The sequence below is a fragment of the Hermetia illucens genome, chromosome 4 (genome assembly GCF_905115235.1).
Source record: "Hermetia illucens chromosome 4, iHerIll2.2.curated.20191125, whole genome shotgun sequence".
NCBI classification, from domain to species: Eukaryota; Metazoa; Arthropoda; class Insecta; order Diptera; family Stratiomyidae; genus Hermetia; species Hermetia illucens.
In genome coordinates this window covers 79889711-79910003 of record NC_051852.1, presented here as the reverse complement: position 1 = coordinate 79910003, position 20293 = coordinate 79889711, and the positions used below count along the sequence as shown (strand labels likewise).

General features: G+C 39.0%; 1 protein-coding gene across 4 annotated transcripts in view; it reads left to right on the top strand.

Annotated features, from left to right (window-relative positions):
• The window catches only part of LOC119656054 (dnaJ homolog subfamily B member 6), a 215104-nt gene that overhangs the window by 14954 nt on the left and 179857 nt on the right, over positions 1–20293 (top strand). The gene's annotated exons all lie outside the window — the stretch shown is intronic.

Sequence of the window (20293 nt, the reverse complement as noted above, 5' to 3'; positions counted from 1 at the left end):
TTCAAAGTTTTAGAATTTGCGATAAAGTGACAATTTTGACCTGTTGTAACCTTGTTAGTTATACTACGATTTCCACCAAGATGATCATGTTTTATATTATAGCCTATATTTCTGCAAAATTTCATGTTGCTAAGATGAACTTTAGCGGAATTTTGTAGACAATGACTAAAACTTATAGTAAAATAATATTACTAACTTTATCTGAACAGATATCGGTATGGAGGGTATTTCGGAACTTAGGCACCATATCGCTGCTGCTTCGTAATTTTTTCAAATTTTTCGGTTGGGGGAGACAGAATGGGTCCCTCTAAAGGAAATGACCACTTTCAGTCCCCGTCCTTACCCCTTGTGCATAAAATGTCAAAACTGAATTCAGGGTACGCATCGTGACTTTTCCTTTGATACTCCACATGACTAGATTTGGTGAAAAATTTTACTTGCATATCAAAACCTTTACAACAGTGAAAATATAAATGTGGGCGTCATGGGAAAAATCTAAACGCAAAAGAAGGAATTACTATCTTTGTGACTGAAAAAAAGACTAACAACAATCTCAACAAGGTTCTAAATGTTGGAAATATATTTATAAAAGACATTTAGTAAGTGCCAAATATAAGCCGTTGTAAGAATATTCTAAGAAATTCTCTTTTTTTGCTAATATTTTGAAGTTACGTTTAGTTTGTATTTTTTTGAGGTTTTGTGTAAAACAAAACCTTATTATAATCGAGTCGATGTCTGTCTGTCTGTCACACCCGATTTATTTGGAAACGGCTAGACCGATTATCACGAAAATGGTAGGAGCATATGATCTGTTCCCTTTACATGCAGCAAGTGGCCCCATTTTGCGTTAAGTTTAAGGGGGGCTCCCCATACATGTGAATAGAGGATGCTCTTATGTCCATTCTAGAACTACCAAATTTGGCATGGGTATAAGGGATAACATAAGGCACAATTTGGTCAAGTTTGAAGAAAATCCAACTATTATTAGCAAAGTTATAGTTTGAAACTTTGCCATTTTTTGTGAATTTCATGCACTTTACAACCTGTATGACATCATCATCACATATCAATTCGTCAATACCACAACGAAGGGAGTTCGTGTGAATGGCGTCGCAAAGAATTATTGTGTTTTAGTTTTTTAGTCATTTGTATATGAATATCAATTACTTCAAACAGACATGTGTGTATGTAGGTATATAATATATGTGTGCTAAATAAGTTTGCGGGTAGTGTCTAATTCAGATAGATATATTTGTACATTAAACCAACCGTATTTAATATGCGTACTATATATGTACATATGTATGCTTTTGTGCACGAAGTAAATCGGAAATATGGGTACGATCAATTTATATACGTGCATATATGTTCAGTATTTGGAAATCGACAGTTTGTCTGTTTAGGGTGGGGATAATATCTATGGCTGTAATATGTACGTATATTTTGTAGTTTGGAAAAGAATGAATGAATGATGAAGGAATATGTTGGGTCTCTAGCTATATACGGATAGAAAAATGTGCGTTGAAGTTTCTTACATAAGATAAACACAAAACCTTGATACCTTGTTTTATATTTCATTGATCTCAGAAAAAAATCTGTTTTTTGTTTAAATTCAGAGCCTAATTAATCCTAAAAATATGTTTGCTTTGTTTTTTTTTCGATATTTTTTCATATTTTTCAACTATCTGAAGTATCTACTTAAGAAAGATACTCAAAATCGAAGACTGTAAGTAATATGTAAATATGTGATGAAAGATCTATGATAAATTTAGCGAAAATTTGATTTGTATTTAAAAAAGGGGTTATTTTCTTACGCAAATTTTCTCCATATTTTTTTAAAAATAAAATACTATTTATTTGCTTTTTAAGGTTTCGTATGAAACAAAACCTTATTAGAATCGAGTAAATGTCTGCCTGTCACACCCGATTTATTCGGAAACGGCTAGACCGATCGACACAAAATTTGATGAGAACGTGTGGTCTGTGAAGTCTTTTAAGGGGAGGATGGGGGGGTTTGCCGTACATGCGAAAGAGGGATGCATTTTGTTTTACAGTGTATAGTGGGATATCAAATGAAAGGGCTTGATTAGTACTTTTCGAAACTGGTCCCATATTTGATATCGCATCAAATATAGGGGAGTGAGGGCTCAAAATATGACCACCAAAAGTCTCAGGTCTCATTCTCAGAACATATCCAACTGAAAAATCTGGTGTATCTAATCGTGTATATCGCGTTCCGATATCTGCACAAATAAAGTTAATGGTAGTATATTAGCATATTTTAGAAATTTGCCGGAAACCCCCTTAAGTTCATGCTAGAAGTATAAAATTTGGCACTTGCATAAGAGATAACATAAGGCATAACTTTGATAAGCTTGAAAGGAAATCCAACTCTTATTAAGGTGAAACTTTTATATTTTGTGCGAATTTCGAGTATTCTAAAATGTGAATGGCGACATCATAACACATCAACTTGTCAATACCTCAACAAAATAAACACATATGAATGGGAGGTCGCTGGGAAACATTTCGTCTTAAGTTGTTAATCATTTATATATCAATATCAAATACTCGAGGCAGATATATGTACATATATGCTAATGAACCTTCGGGGTAGTGCTTAATTCAGATGTATATATTTGTACATTGAACCAGCGGTATTAAATATTTTGTATATGTCATATGTATTTATGCTTTTGTGCACGACGTAAATCGGAAATATGGATACGATCAATTTATATAAGTATATGCTTATAATATTCGGCAAAAGGTAATGTTTGTTTATCTAGGGTGAGAATCTGCGTAGAAAGTTTCTCACAAAAATGAACACAAAACTTTTATACCCGAAACACCAGCTTCCGGTATCCCAACTTGTTTCTAATTGGGGTAATTTTGGCCCCAAGACAAAAATTACATATCGACAATAATTAAGGGTTAAAAATGTATAAGTCTTTATGGAGATCACTTTGAAAATTAAATGAAAAAATGATTCAACTCAATGTATTCGTTTCTATTACCGCGAAGCGCGGTTCACTGTCTTTAAAAGTAGGTAGCACTCCTAACCATTGAGGGCAAAATGGGGAATGACGCTGGGATATATTTTTGATTTGAGACGTTGATGCGTCGGTCACAAAACATGCCTGTTGTAGTACATCCCTTCATCCAGGGTAAAGTGATTTCTTTACATAGTTCATCTTTAATAGCTGATCCGAGATACTTAAATCGCTCCCTCTCACTGGCTGTGGAAAGCTCTGTTTTATTCAGATTCATTTTGGGACCGTAACGCATCAGTGGATCATTTCACTTTTGAACAAATTGCTCAAGATGAGCGTGACTGACCAAGACAAGAATTGGCGAGAGGCGCTTCCTTGATAAACACCGGCCCACCACCCAGTTTTGGTATACTTAAACCACTCCGAACTTTACATTTGGGATTGCGATAGAGCTATTTCACCTACCGTATGAACTCCTCTGGCACCGGTTGTTGGTGCACATTTAAACGCCTTCTCTAAATGAAGGAATGCAATCTAGACTGACCAATGTTTATCACGGCGTTATATCAATTTGTGGATAATATTTTTAGTTTGAGGTCATGTCTTGTTTTCTCGCGAAATGCGACCATTCAATTCGCGGGGCAGCAATCAACGTCCGATGTGTATATAACTTGCCTGGTCTACGATTTATGACAAAGGCAGTTTACTCGCTCCTAAACAGTACAAACGTTCCTTGAGCAAAATGTTGTTTTGGTGGAAAGCTTCTTATTTTAACCTGTTTTCCCCTCGAGTCGCCTGAACGAAGACGAATAGAGGATGCGGTCAATAATGTTTCCTTCAACATCTGGGAAGATTTGACTATTTGGTTCGATTATGTAGAAGATGGAAATTTATTGAATGAGGTGGACTGCACCTACGCTTTCGTTCTCTACTTTCACAATGGTTGCAGTACTCCCTACCCTTTTTTTCATGTAACTTTAAGAACAGAATCCACCCGATCATTGCATCCAGCGCTGAACATTCATTCAATTTCCGTGTGAATGAATAGTAATTTGATGCAAATTCCAAATCTATAAATATGATAAATATGAATCTTTGTTCCAACTTGCAATGTACTCGTAATATGGGACTGATATTAATCTTCATAAAATAAGGTTTCAATGTGCCATCAATCAATTATTCGTTTAATACAGACTAGAAAGGGATGTGAAAATGCTAAGATTGGTTCATAGCATACGAAATAGGGACCATAAATTTTCCACTTTACTTCTAAGCACATAAAATACAAAGCATCTACGATATTTTCTTTTTCAAGAATAAATAGCCTCGTTGTGGTGAATATGAATTTATTACTACGTGAACTATTCGAACTGAGTGACCAAAGGTAATAGCGCCGTAAACCTTATTACACTCTTGTCTTAGCTATGGCGCAGGAGACGTGATTTAGCTTAAATACACAAAAACCGTTAAGCAATAAATTTCTCTTATTAATCACAAGTTTAGGTCATAAGTTCACATAGAATCACACTTGACCATAATTTATGTTTTGCGAGATGCGATTCATTGCATTCAACATGGGGATCATAAAATATCAACGCATCAATGCACAATAACAAGAGAACCAGACATGGATGAGATAGTCGATGGCAAATGGCAGTTGGAGGCTAGAAGACGTGAAAATGCAATTCGTTATGGTTGGGTAGAGTCTTGACTGGGTTTCCTGAAGGCATGTGCAGTACACTGATCAATGATTACATTGATGACGCTAAACGATCATGGTCCTAGAAAGCTCGGACAAAAAGCATCAGCGAAGCAAGTAAGCAAGGCTACATCATGCTCAACACATTGCACATAAATTTTGCTGATTTCCAATAGAATAGACAATTAATAATGTCTTTTTCATAGTTTCGTTGCCGAACAGACATTGCTTGAATGGTTGTTCAGGTTTCAGTACAGATCACCGAGATGGAGAATGATTGATGTTGACCGTTCCAGGACAACTGAACGATCAGAGAGTTGTAACTATTAGCATTTGAGTAATATTGTAATTTGTTGCAGGCAACACATCCGCCATGCAGTGGATCTGAGATCAAACGTCCCAAATTCATGATCAGTTTGCAGTAATGGCTTTCAACAATTCTTTCATGACTGATGTTCGAGCTCATAAATTAAGATCAGTTCTACCGATCAAAGGTATCTATGTCATTATGTTTAAGCGATCCATCAAGATAATGTCCATCATCTGATCAAGATCGTGCCGATCATTCTGAATATTGCCTGAATTTCACCTTCCACATCGGAAACTAGGATAACAATGTGATAATAAGATGTTCATCGGTGGAATGCACGATTATGTTGTGGTTCAAGGCAACTCGTCTCGAGTGCTGCTCTAAATATTGTAGAACAGATACAGATCGTTTTGTCCAACACATGATATTATCTTCGGAATAAATAGAAAGGAAATTGGATAATTTCTTTATTCCTGACGTCTGAACCAAGTCTGAAAGTAGATGCCATATATTTTGACATTGGAGCTTGTTGTTGTTTTCTTATGTGTGCTCCATTTGAATCTCTGATTTAGCATTAATTTGCATATTACAGTTGTGAATCTACGGCAATCTATGCTTGCGAAAAGTATTAGAATTTTGAAGTTGTGTCAAATGTTGAAATATAATGTTTTGTCTTAAGGTTGCACTAGTCGTTTGGAGAGCTATCGGGCGCGCGCGTCTTTCAAATCGTCAAATTAGCCAATTCTTGGAGTTTGGCAGTCAATCTTCCAAGTGAAAAGCAAAAAGTAAGATGCTCCTTTTTGGGTAAAGTTTTCGTTGTTAGAATGGCGAAAGTAAACTTTCAGATTCTAGTTTTTAGTTTAGTTAGTTTTAAACTGGTATATATAATAGTTAGCAATATGATTATCTTCAACGTTTCTCTAGTCACGTGAAAGTAAATTTCGAAGAAATTTTTCAAAATCTGCAATTAACGTTCATGAGTAATAAAAATTAAATTCAAATTCAAATTTTTCCGTTTTAATTTCACAGAAATTTTTTTTTTCTGCAAACACGCATATTTAATGTTTACATGATTGATTGAAAACGACGTCCAAACCATGTTTCCACAGCTTTTATTTCAGCGAAAGGCAAATTTGTTAAACCTCATTACTGATCTCCTTTTGGGCCGTATGGACGCTTGTCTTGGAAGTGTCTTCTTGCGTTTGTCGATCAAACTATTGATGATTCGGTCGGTGTATCCGTTATCTGGATACTGAAATAGTGTTGGCCTCTTTTGGCATGTCTTCCGAAGATATGTAAAGGGTTAGCATCTGGTGGTTCATGTGGTTGAGAGACCCGGTGACCCGGTGGAGGCGACCCGGATGCCGGTTTCAGGACATGCTGTAAGCAGAACTAAGGAGTATTGCCTGCGGCTCATACCGGAAAACGGGACATCTTCCCATGATCAGTCCTCGCTTGTATGCAATACTTTGATGGATCACCTTACATACAGCATTCTGCCTGTTCGTGTATTGCATCGGCGCCATAACATTGCAGGCAGAAATGAGATTGTCCAACGTCTCTCACGCTGAACCATACATTCTGCACTGGTTCTTTTTCCACCCGCTCTTTCGTGACGAGCTCTTTATCTCGGGCACACATGGATCCCTCCGTCTCAACAAAAAAGCTCCCCAGCACAAAGTCATCTGTTCAACAGATCGACCTACTGTTGCCAGAGGCATGCAAACGAGTCGCCTGGTCCTTGCTGTAAAAATAAGGCGGGGATGTTGTACCGCAATGTTAACCACGCCTCTGCCTGAGAAGTCCCGAGGAAGGTTCATCCGCTCCATACCAGAATTTGCGTGCTGCATTCGAAATCTGGAAGCATCTGGACGTTTTCCGGATCGATTTTCGTCTACGACAATATTCCGAATGCATAAGTCAGAGAGGGGATAGCGAATACATTCGATGCACTTATTTTATTCTTCCGCGAGAGATGCGATTTCAACGCCAGCTTCACACGTCTCAGAAGTTCGGACAGCAGAGTTTCTTTCAAATCACCAACTCGAGTAATGGTCTCGGTTTCGGTTACAGCATGCGGCTCGTGATGCCCTTTGCTGATGGCGTGAATTCGACATTTGTCTAATCCCAATTCCATCCGAATATCACGGCTAAATATGTTTATTGCATACAAGGTGATATCATCTTATTCATCAAGTGTGTCAGCCCGCACTTAGCACGTAGGGCATACTTTATAGCGAAACCATGCCATATAACATCATTCAGTAGCCATGAAAGGGAGTTCAGTGCCATGCAAAACCAAAGAGGACTCAACGGATTCCCCTGGAAGATGTCCCTGCTTATACAGATAGGCTCTGAGGTGTTGGTACCCTTAGATGAGCGCACTGATAAGGTGCCACACTTTCGTGACTGTTGCTAAAAACTTTATTAGTTTAGTGCGAAACAAAACCTTATTAGAATCGAGTCGATGTCTGTCACCCGGTTTATTCGGAAACGGCTGGATCGATTGTCACGAAAATTGGTGAGAGCGTGTGGTCTTTTGTTCCTTTTACATACAGTAAGTGGTGCCATTTTATGTTAAGTGTAAGGTGGCTCCCCATATATGTGAATGGAGGGTTCACATTTCTTTTCACAGAATGTGGCCATGTGGGTTATCAAATGAAAGGGCTCAATTGGTAGTTTTCGCCATATTTGATATCGGGTGAAAAGTAGGGGAGTTAAGGCTCAAAATATGACCCTTAAACAGGTCTCGTTCTCAGAACTTACCCAACCACATCTAGGTTTCAAAATACATTCCATTTCGACATCTGCACAAATAAAGTTGACAATAGTAGTTAGCATCTTTTAGAAATTTAGCCAGGAACCCCCCTTAAGTTCATGCTAGAAATACAAAGTTTGGCACTTCTATAAGGGATAACATAAGGCACAACTTTGGGAAGTTTGAAGAAATTTAAAAGGTGAAACTTTTACATTTTGTGTGGATTTCGTGCATTCTAAAACGTGTATGACATCATCGTAATATAAATATTCGTCAATACCATAACAAAGTGAGGTTGCAAGGGAACACCGTTTTAGTTTTTAAGGTTTTGTTGGTCAGAAACGGGGGGAACTGTGAACGCTCAGACATGCAGTAAAAACCCCCCTTAAGTTTATCCCAGAGTTATATACCCGAATCGCCAGCTTTCGGTATTCCAACTTGTTTTATTGCAAAGTATTATCCAGTTATGTTACAAATGGCCATAAAAAAATGTATTTTCATTTTTATCTGAACTAGAAAAGTCGTTGGATTTAGTTAAATAAAATTAGTGTTTGATAGAAGGATTTAAAAAATACGCATTTTTCACAAAATGGAGGACAGTCAAAGTCAACGGTCCGATGTTTCACTAAAAATACGATCGTTTTTCTGCTATAAAACGGCTATTTTTTATGGAAAAAAATCGAACGATTAAGCACTACATTTTTTTATGATTGATAATCCTGCCAAATTTCAGTTCAGTAGTTTTGGAGTAATTTTGGTCATCATCATCAACGGCGCAACAGTCGGTATCCGGCTAGACCTGCTTTAATAAGGAAGGTTTTGCGTCTGGCGTCTTGGCCTACGCCATCGCTCCATCTTAGGCAGGGTCTGCCTCGTCTTCTTTTTCTACCATAGATATTGCCCTTATAGACTTTCCGGGCTGGATCATCCTCATACATACGGATTAAACGACCCGCCCACCGTAACCTATTGAGGCGGATTTTATCCACAATCGGACGGTCATGGTATCGCTCATAGATTCCGTCGTTATGTAGGCTACGGAATTGTTCATCCTCATGTAGGGGGCAAAAAATTTTTCGGAGGATTCTTCTCTCGAACGCGGCCAAGAGTTCGTAGTTCTTCTTGCTAAGAACCCAAGTTTGAGGACAGTTTTTGTAAGCTGAAATAGTGCACGGATTTCATCATCGTACCTGTTATCGGTTGTAATTTTATCAACGGTGTCAAAGTTGGAGTTTCCTTTCTTTATTCTTCCCGTTTGACCAGTGCAGTTTGATGTTGTTGATTGGTTGGTTTTTGGTGCTGACGCTGCCACCATATACTTTGTCTTGCCTTCATTGATGTGCAGCCCAAGATCTCGCCCTAATTGCCGCCGGCTCGATCTGGATGAAGGCAGTTTGTACGTCTCGGCTCGTTCTTTCCGTGATGTCGGTATCGTCAGCATAGGCCAGTAGTTGGGTGGACTTAAAGACGATCGTACCTCTTCCATTTACCTCAGCATCACGGATCACTTTTTCGAGGGCCAGGTTAAAGGGGACGCATGATAGGGCATTTCCTTGCCGTAACGCATTTAAAAATTTAACTGCAGATCGTTTACAGAACGGATATCTCAGTCAATTTTATGCGGATCGAATTGAAATTTTAAAGACGTATTTTCAGATGGTTATATATATCAAAAAATGCAATAAAATAAAATATTTTTTTCAAAGTTACAAGTGGTGTTAATCCTCTAATATCTGTTCATTGTCTGTCTGTCTGATGTATAGTATAGTATAGTATGCTATTCTCTATGGAATGGTACATATTTTGAGGCCTAGGTTTAATAAATGAGCATTGCTCTGAATTTTTTTAAATTTTTTTGGTTGGGTAGTTTGTAATGATATGTGTGGAATAGGAGATCAGGCCGATCATCCTGAGTGGCCGATAACGACCTAGAGGGCAGAGCTATCCCAAAAAGCTAAACAAATTGGCAAAATTGACCGTGAAGGTCCGCCCACAAAGATTGAAGCTCTATCAAAGTGCTCGGTCGACACGTTCTTGCACGCCTCTATGATAGCCAGGCTCGGGAATGTGGGGGGGTTCCTTTGAGCGCTTTGATCCCTCACGCTTCATTACTTAAAACAACGTGCCTTTTACGATGCGTGGGTCCGCACCGGATTTTAACTTCGATTTTACAAGGAATTTCGCGACGGCCTATCGATGGACAAACAGAACGCGAGCTAAATTGGAAAATAAAAAACCGGCTCGACCGCGCGCGTGGAGCCGTAAGTCTCCGGACCCGAGTGCCGCGATCAAGGAGGGGAAGATCCACGACGGATCTTCGTCTCGAGTGCTGTCTCTTCCGCCTCAGATTTTGTACGAGGCGCGGCCTCTGAGGTTCCCACCCTTCCTCGACATCCTCCGGCCAGTGATTCGTTTAGAGGATGTCCCTTCAATAGGAATTCTGCGGGAGTAAGGAGGAACTAAGGGGAGGAAGTCCTCAAACTACTTCAGATTATTCAATCATTATTATTCAACACATGTTAAAACAAAAATTATTACAAAAAAAAAAAGAAAGGAAAATAAAGATAACTAAAAGGTAAAACTTATAAGAAAAGAATAAAATAAAATAAAAATCAGAAAAAAAAAGAAGAAGAAGAAAAGAAAATAAACAAAACACTTACCCAGATGTCACTCCGAGCTCGGATTGATGCTTCTGGTGCCTATTTTTTTTTTTTAAATTCAAAATATTAATAATTACAAAATATATAGTCCTTAGAAAAAAACTAACGTTAATTCACTTCCTCTCTATAATTTCGTACTTCATGTTTTATGAGTTTGTTTTGTTTATACACAGCGCGGGAATTCCGACACTTTACTTCTGCCGCTAAATATTAACTTCATTCATTTGATATTTCGATTATCTGTCTTTTCAATTGTTTTTCTACTTTTTGCCTTAAATCACTGTACATTTATCATTTGTTAACGATTGAACGATTTGCCAACGATTTGAACTTATTCACGGAATCTTCGGTTAAAAATCACTTGCGTTAGGATTTAGCACGAAATGGTGTTAGCTTTCTTGATTGAATTCCTTTCTTTCGCTTGCGAAAACCTTCACATCTTCGGATTAATGATCCTCTTCTCTTCTCCAAGAATTTAAAAATTCACTTTTGTTCCTCTTCCTCCTCTCCAAGACTTTAAAAATTCACTTTTGTTCCTCTTCCTCCTCTCCAAGACTGTAAAAATTCACTTTTGTTCCTCTTCCTCCTCTCCAAGACTTTAAAAATTCACTTTTGTTCCTCTTCCTCCTCTCCAAGACTTTCCAAATTCACTTTTTCCTCTTCCTCGATCCTCAAGCCAAAAAAACCGCTCCTCTTTTCTTTTCCTCCGTCCTCACTCAGCACCAAAAACCAAATCCCCTGCCGCCAAAACTCTTCTCCCCAGCAACATCCTCGCTGTCTTTGTTCGTGCACCGCTTCTATTCCCGCTACATAGCCTTTCTCACTCGGCAATGTTGCGGCAACATGCGCATGCGCCTGCAGATGCGGCAAATCATTCGCCTCCTGTCAAGATCAATTCGCTCGTATGCATTGAATAATGTGCAATCTGCGGCGAACATTAAGGCAATTGCACACTATTAAATGCATTGTTTAAGCAAATTAATTAAGAAAGAGCCGAATGAAATTCCGCTCCCGTCGCGCAGCCGCGGTCACTACAGGGCAGCTGGGTTTTCGGGACCCACGCATCGGAAAAGGCACGTTGTTTTAAGTAATGAAGCGTGAGGGATCAAAGCGCTCAAAGGACCCCCCCACATTCCCGAGCCTGGCTAGCACAGAGGCGTGCAAGAACGTGTCGACCGAGCACTTTGATGGAGCTTCAATCTTTGTGGGCGGACCTTCACGGTCAATTTAGCCAAATTGTTTAGATTTTTTGGGATAGCTCTGCCCTCTAGGTCGTTATCGGCCACTAAGGATGATCGACCTGATCTCCTATTTCCATTCTTACCATTACAAGTTTTCAGAAACGAGACCTATCTTATTATACGTTTGCATATTTTGACCTGTCACTCCATTTTGCAACCTACGTCAAATCTGCTCATTTGAATATATGCGGGCTAATGAAGTTTGTGGGTAGTGTCTAATTCAGACAGATATATTTGTACATTAACCAGAGCCGTATTTAATGTACGTACTGTATATGTACATATGTATGCTCTTATGCACGAAGTAAATCGGAAATATGTATGTATATATCGGAAATATGTATGTACAGTACTCGGAAATAGGCAGGTCGTTTGTTTACGGTGAGGATAATATCTATGGCTGTAATATATACGTATGTCTTGTAGTTTGGAAAAATATGAGGGAATATGTTGGATCTGTAGCTATATACGGATAGAAAAATGTGTGTTGCAGTTTCTTACATAAGATGAACATAAAACCTTTATCCTCGGAGCGAGCTTCCGCTATTCCGACTTGTTTTAAATATGCCGAATTTAGGCTAGATAGTTATTGAAATCAGTCTCAAATGCGATGCATTACTTTAGATATAGTAAACTTGATCCATGATCATGCGCATGGAGGAGAGATTTTTAAACAATTTTAGGATTTGGTGTTAAGTCCTACATAAATGTAATATACTGTGCAATCAATTATCAATTTATCGATCCGTTTTCTTTCACCTATGCTATCTGATAACATTAAATCCCAGCAGGACAGAAAATTGCCAATATGTACAACCAGCGTTGGATATGTGATATAAAAAGCGCATGGTTCTCAAGCGATGAAATCCATCGAAAGCGTCGATAATCCAGCAGTTTGATCGCGATAGTGTCTGGTTCAGACCGTATAAATAAATTTACGGGTTCATATCACTTTCCACATTAATCGCGTAGAGCCGCGAGTAAATAACATGGGAGCTCATACGTATGGATATATAGCATATGTGCATTTTCGTAGCCTTGTCTTGCCAATAGATACGTATTTCACTCGAAAAGAGTTTCATAGAGGAAAAATGCAAACGGAATCGGAATCGATTCCAGGTGAGACTAATAAATCACAACCGCTTCACTCGGCACATGCACACATGTATAATATCTGTTGATTTTCTAGACCCGAGCATTTATCAAGAGTGGAACTTCTCGTATGGTTGCCGGTAGTAGATTTCTCATTAGAGGTTCCATATAGAAATAGATAGTTGCAACATGAGAATGATTCACATATGTAAGTGTGAAGTTCTTCAAAGAAGATACGTTCGAGTATTTTTCGTAAAGTGAATGAGAAGATGTAACTTTCATGCAAGATGAAACCCAATTCCTTGTCGAGGAGCGTTCCATTGCATCATGCGCACAACACATAAATTCGTTTTTCTTGACTTTGCAACAATCTCTAAATTAAGGAAGAGTAAATGAAGAAATTATTATGATTAATCGACAGTGGTGTGTCCGGATGGCTCAAGTGGTTCAAATCCCACTGGTGGCAGAGAGATTTGTTATCGTCACTGGATGTCGGATACCAGTCGACTCAGCTGTAAATGAGTACCTGAGTAAAATCAAGGTAATCATATCGGGCGAGCGCAATGCTGACCACACTGGCTCCTACAGTAGTGTAGTGTACCGTTACGGTCTTGAATGAAGTGCTCTAACACACTTCAAGGCCTTGATCCAATATGGATTGTTGCGCCAACGATTATTATTATTATTAAATGAAAGAATTCAAAATAGAGTTTCCCTTTGTCGACTTTTCTGCTCTTTTAAGAAGTAGCTAAAGAAAATTCTTGTAAATGCTTTCTGCGGGAGAACATTGTCAACTCCAACGAATTTATTTCCTTTGAAAGAATTGGCATTTCCGTTTACATCTGAAGTATTGTTTATGTACGAGTATGTTTGTATTCACGTACAAATAAAAGTTTCCCTTTCGCAGTTGGCCTGGGACTTTTGCCTCTTATCCGATTATCGAATACCGAGCACTCATTAATTCTTTTGAGGCGTTTTCAGTTCCGTTCCCGGTTAGCTGACATTACGCAGCTGGATTGTTTCCCGGAAATGCAGTGGAAATGTGTTCTCGAAAATCACATGAATATTAAGGTTACACTGTGACGATTTGTTGTTGGTGTACCGAGAGAAAACATCGTTCTACGTTACGTGTACTTCATACATGTAAAAGGCGGTTAGTACTTTCCAAAGCTGGTCTCATTTTCGACATTTAGCGAAAGAGGGGAAGTCAGCGACTGAAAAGTGACAATTTCTTTCACGAACCCGTTCTCTGAAACTACCCAATCGAAAAATCTGAAAAAAAATCCGAAGCTGTCACTGTATGATGTCTCAGAATACCTTCCATATCGACATCCGTTTGAGTAAAGTTAATTGTAGTATTTTACTGTATTTATAATCATTATATTTTTTGAAAAGTGACTGAAAGCCCCCCTAAAGCTCATCTTAGAGTTTTGCAGTAATATGGGTTATAATGTAGAGCATGATACTACCACATTTCCTGGAAATCGCACTATTACTAACAAAGTTATAATAGATCAAAGTTGTCTTTCTTTGTGCAAATTTACTGCAATCTAACACTTAATGTCATTTTCAAACTAAAATGAGTAGTCTGACATACTGAATGCATACGCATTACGGGCTGGGCGCAAACATTTCAATCCTGAAGCGCCAGATTTTGGTTTTCGATTTGTTCTTGATTTCCGTCTCTCAAAATTTTGGGCTTAGCATTCTTGTGCCTCATTTACAAGGTCCCGTGGTAGCCCGGATTGATTTCTATGTATGGTTGCGGCCATTACAATGGACTGATAGGTTCTCCTTCTACTTCTGATCTTCTAATTTTGAAAACAGGAACTTGATTTTTTAAAGTTTAAAAGGTTTTATAGCTTTTAGCAAATAATTTTACACGCACACATTTTTGGTGCGCATATTTAGGTGGAAAGAATCTTGATTTCACGAGTGTCGAAAATATGGTAGAATTTACTTTTTGAATATATTTTAAAATACACTGAATATTTGGAGCCAGATTTCACCGATAATTCCATAATGCCTTTTTTATTATTATTTTTCAAATCGCTGTCTGTTTGCCTCCCTTTCTGTCACACAAACTTTTCGCAGAAACGTGTGTACTGATTGATACGAAATATAGTCGAAAGATGGGGACTGTGAACTCGCATGCATGAGGGTGATATAGATTGCTGTACGTTGAACCTCAGCGAAGGTAGTCATACAGGGTATCAAATGAAAAGCCCCAATTAGTACTTTTTGAAGCAGTTTTGGAATTAGCTGCAAAGGCGAGGAGTGTGGGGGTCTGGAAGGAGACAATAACTTCCAAGGCCCATTCTCAGAAACTGGCCAACCGAAAACTTTGAAAAGGGTTATGGTGGTCCGTGCACATGGTATCTAAGCCTCAAAGTACTCTCTTTTACTAAATCAGTTCAAAATATAATACTAGTATATTTCTATATTTCGAAAATTTACTGCAAGGTCCCTTAAGTTCAGATACATAAAATTAGTAAGGCTTTAACAGGAAGCATCATACTGGAAAGTTTGGTGGAAATCAAACTACTATTAACAAAGTTATCCTCTCGCGTTAAATATTATAACTACTCGCTGAGGGATAAAATGTCAATATCACTTCAAATTGAACATCGGATATATTTAACATATATACCCTATATATTAGTAGCCAGATATTCATACATAAAAATCAACAAAACTTTTCATATCTGAATCGCCTAGCTTCCGTTTTCTGACTTGCTTAAATCTTTGGATTGGAAAATCCACGAGAACGAAAATAAGATTACAAGTGCGCGAGGTAGTACCCAGACTTTCCAAGTGAACTGTAACTAATCAATAGAAATATTTCTTTACCTTTTACTTTTTTACTTTTCAACTGCATACACCTAAATTTGGCCATAGATTTGGAATTTTGGCAGTTTTATATGTTTTGAACATAGCGCACTTATTTTTTGCCGTCTTTCTTATAGGAAAGTGTTTCCAAAATTTACAATAATTTTCCCAAAGTGATTTTCGTCACAATAGTCGAGGTTTAGGTGAGTGCAATAGTAAATTATGCAAAGTTTGCAAAAAAAAATTGATTAAATCGGTTTATTTGAATTTGTTCCGTACTACCCCGCGCACCAGAAAAACACGTTTTAGGAAAAAGCTTTTATTTCTGATTTCTACTGTATGAGAACCGTTGGAAACTCGCTTCGAAATAGGCTTATACATATAAAATTAAAACGAAAGTAGATATCAACATTTTACTTTGGTATTACTGGACAGATGATAAACAACTTCCGACTATAATACAAATATGATAGTAATAATAATCGATGCCACAACAGTCTAATTTGGACCTAGTTATTGAAGTGTGTTACACAACAAAGTTTGTTGTTCTTCACCAGTGTAGTTTCTTATTTTCTGCTTATATACTGGACTCGATCAGCACCTGGATTTTCCTTTATATAACTGTGATTTTGAGGTTTACTGTGATTTATTTCTCCTCTGACCGCAACATCTCCTCCATTAATTTGAGGGGTCCTATATCTATGTATGTTTAAGAAGTCGCTTAACCTCCTCATAAGTTTCGGATCTTTTCCATGGCCATTCCGTTTGGACCATAATCTCCCAAAGGAACCAGGAATGACGCCTCCCTAAAAAAAATAGAGGAAGGCAACTATCCTATTTTTTTACTACACCTTCGATAGTCACTTCTTCCATTTTCAACGTCGGAAGTGAAAAGCCTGGCGGTTGAGACTGATTTGTACAAACCCGATTTACCTATAGTTTTTTAGTCGAGTTCATAGGTCATTAAAATCGAATAATTGCCGAACAAAATTTAGTCAAAATAACAATAGAAATTAGTAAAAATAAATAGTATTTGTTGGTAGTTAGGCTTTATAAAAATTGTATTTCACTTTATTTTTACAAAAAATAATATATAAAAATTTGCATAATCCACAAAACTAATAAACAAGTCGGGAAACCGGATGCTGCACTTTTCAGGTATGAAAGGTTTTGTATTGTATTGTATTCCTTATATAAAAATATTTTACCGGACATTTGTCCATTTGTACTTATCACGAAACGTATATGCATACTTTATGTCACAATATTCATTTTACCGTGATACTGGCATTTGTTATGTTGCTCTATTTGACATCTGATGGTATAACCTAGTTTGCCTTCAAAAAATTTGAAAAGGGTAATTTGTGCTTTTGAAGTTATCAACATTCAATAGGAGTGGCTAATACGTGTGGCCAAAGCTGTATATATGCATACGAAGTATACCGTAATATCCAATTTAAATGTATATATATATATATTTTCAATACGCGGCGGTATTCAGTTCCTTGAACCAATGACCCCAGTGCCTGCTCCCCCTGCCGTATGTCAATGTCACGCTCTCCCAGTTTGCCCTGTTACACCAACATGCTTCAAACTTCTTATCGAAGTGGAACTTCGTCATGTAATTCCTTGGTATCAGTAATTCGGGATGCCGTCTAGAAAGAATATTAATTTTCCTTTGATTTAGGCTCCCCGCCTTCTGAAGATCGCTCTCCTTGCCAGGGTTCGTACGTGCAGATGGAGAAGAGTCAATCCCAGAAGGACCTCTAGGGGTGCCGTTGGGCAGGTTCTCATTGCCTCATTGATACACACACACGCTAGTCTTTGAAGTTTGTGTAACTCCTTGGCTATTGTCCTGAGTTCCATTCTTTCTGCCCAGATTACCGCCCCCTAGGTAGTCATTGGCCTTAATTTTCGGGGCGCATTTCTATTTTTCGCTTGCTATGGACCTGTAAGTCATCTGAGCCCTTGTGCCTTTCCGACATATGTCTTCAAAATGTGTTTTCGAGAGCAGTTTTTGGTCTAGTGTGATTCCCAAATATTTGACCTCTGTTACTTGTTTCTTCTCCATGCCTTGTATTCTAATGACTCTCAGGTGATCAAGCTTGCACTTCCTAGTAAATGATACCTGATATTGGCTCCGTCTTTCTACACCAGTTACTAATGATTCGCAGATTAAATCGATATCATCCACATAACCCTGAACCCGTATTCCAGTGTTTGTTATCTCTCCTCGGAGTTCATCAACTATTATGCTCCACATTAATAGTGATAGTACTCCAACCTTGAGTAGTGATCATGGCAATAGAATTTGTATCTATTTGTACCTGCTCTCTAACATTCTGCCCATTCAGAATGCCAGGATGTTTCCCACTCCCTTGCGGGTTAGGGCTCTTTTAAGTACGATCGACATTAGGCAGATTGGTCTGAAAGATTTAGGATGAAAAGGATCCTTTTTACCCGCTTCCGGAATAAAGATCACTCCTGCTCATCTTCATGCCCTTGTTATATATCCCAGAGCTATGCTGCCACTTACCACTCTTAGGAGAGATCCTGCGATGATTCCTAGGTCTTTCTGGAGTAGTGGTGGGAAAATGTCATTTGCTCCGCGTGATTTCAGTGTTTTAAAGGTTCCCACTGCCCATCTTACTTTAGCTTCCGAGCATACCCCTTTCGTTAGTTTCCAATTCTGCTTTCTTCCTCTTTTGTTCGTTGTTGGGGTGTCAGGCAGAATATTATTGTCTTCTGCCATGGAGTAGGACTTCGGAAAATGAGCTTTGAGAAGCAGATGTATCCTGCTCTCCTCATTCTCGGTAAATGTCCCATTTTGTTTCTTCAGACAGGCAGAAGGTATTGCCTTATCTTTGGCTATAGCTTTATATAGTGTGGATGCTTCTGCGGTTTGTTCTATCCTTTCATAGAATTGCCTGAAGCTGTTTGGCTTTGCTTCTCTGATACCCTTTTGTACCTCTGGCAGTTCCCGGTTTGCTTCGCCCGGTTGAAGACTTTTCGCACCTCTTTTCTCATTCTGGCAAGCTTCCTGCTCCACCAGGTTACGTCCCCTGATGACTTGACTGTCTAGCCGGACAGCTGGCCTCATATTCGCCAATAACGACTCTATCGAGGCCTTCCACCATTGCTTGTAGATGAATCATGTTGTCACTCAGGTGCCTTGTGTAGGAGTCCCAGTCTGTTCTTCTGGGATTTCTTATTATACCATTTACTTGCGAGTTGCCCTCAACGTCGAATCTGATTATTCTGTGATCCGACATAGAAGTCTCATCCGGGATCCTCCAATTCTTGACCAAGCTGCTCATCAGCAGTGTCTAGTACCTCTTGCCTGATGCTGGTCACTTTCTTGCTCGGTCCTGCCTTTTCAGCGTCTATGGCTTCCGCGATTCCTTCAGGAAACTTAGTAGGCTTAGGAAGGAGGAATTCTTCCTTGGATGCTCCCAAATCTGTAATTGATGAAGCAGTTACGACGTTTATAATTTTCGAAAGGGAGTTCCATTCCTTTCCATCCTGTCTTGGGCTCGGGTTTAGGTTTCTTGAGAGCATTTGCTTCCTGCGGACTGATTTCCGCAGCTCCTCGCTTTCTTGGTTTTGATGCCGAAGGCTTAGATCTGTCCTGAGTCTTCTTATGGGCTCCTCTGGTTTCAGACCATCCTTCAGATGGCGCAGATGCAATTTGGCACTTGCGCCACTGAGACCTGTCTCGTTCCTGACGTCTGTGTGGTGACCGCAGACGTACTCTTATTGGTTCCTGCTTTTTTAGCAAAGACCTTTGTTGGTTGTGGTGGACCTTGGCTCCACTGCTTGACCTCCCAACTACTCCCTTCTTGCGTGTGCTCATCTGACTCTCAGTGTTACCGAAATGTGCCTCCACCCGATGGCCCAGAATTCCGCTTGTTTATTGGAGGTAGGAGGTTCGCCGTGCCAGTCTTCTCTAGGACGGTAAAGTCAGGCTTACTCACCAGGTATCAGTGAGGCTCCGTTCGAATACAGTTACCCCCAACTGCAAACTATTCAATGGGTACGATCCTCATAACACCCTGGATTTGGCAACTCCTCAGTCTAAATTCGTAGCATTGTGTTAATAGTAGGGTCACCTCGTGCAGGGTGTGGTCATCACTACTAACGGTCTTGGCTTCTGGGCAGGCACACATCAACCCTAGAGAGAGAGAGGTTGGCCCCCAGAAGGCTGTACTCCGCATCGGTCTATCCTGAAGTCTACTCCTTGTTTGGGGTGTACAAAATAATGCTTCAATATGTATGTGTCCGGATAGCCGAGTGGTTAGAGCACAAGGCGGAAGGTCGCGGTGGCAGTGGGATTTTTATCGTGATTTGACGTCGGATACCAGTCGACTCAGCTGTGAATGAGTACCTGAGTCAAATCAGAGTAATAATCTCGGGCGAGCGCAATGCTGACCACACTGCCTCCAACAGTATACTGTAGTGTACCGTTTCGGTCTTGAATGAACTGCTCTAACACACTCCAAGGCCCTGATCCAATTGGATTGTTGCGCCAACGATTATTATTATGTATATTTTGAAATTTTCAAATACATGTTTGTAGATAGGGATATGTATGTATTTTTACACCTGAACAGGAAAAACACAAAACCTACCAGAAGCGTTCAACTTTCGGTTTCCCGACTTGTTATAATTATCAAACTTCTTCCTTTACAAATTAGTTCTGATTCTTAACTCT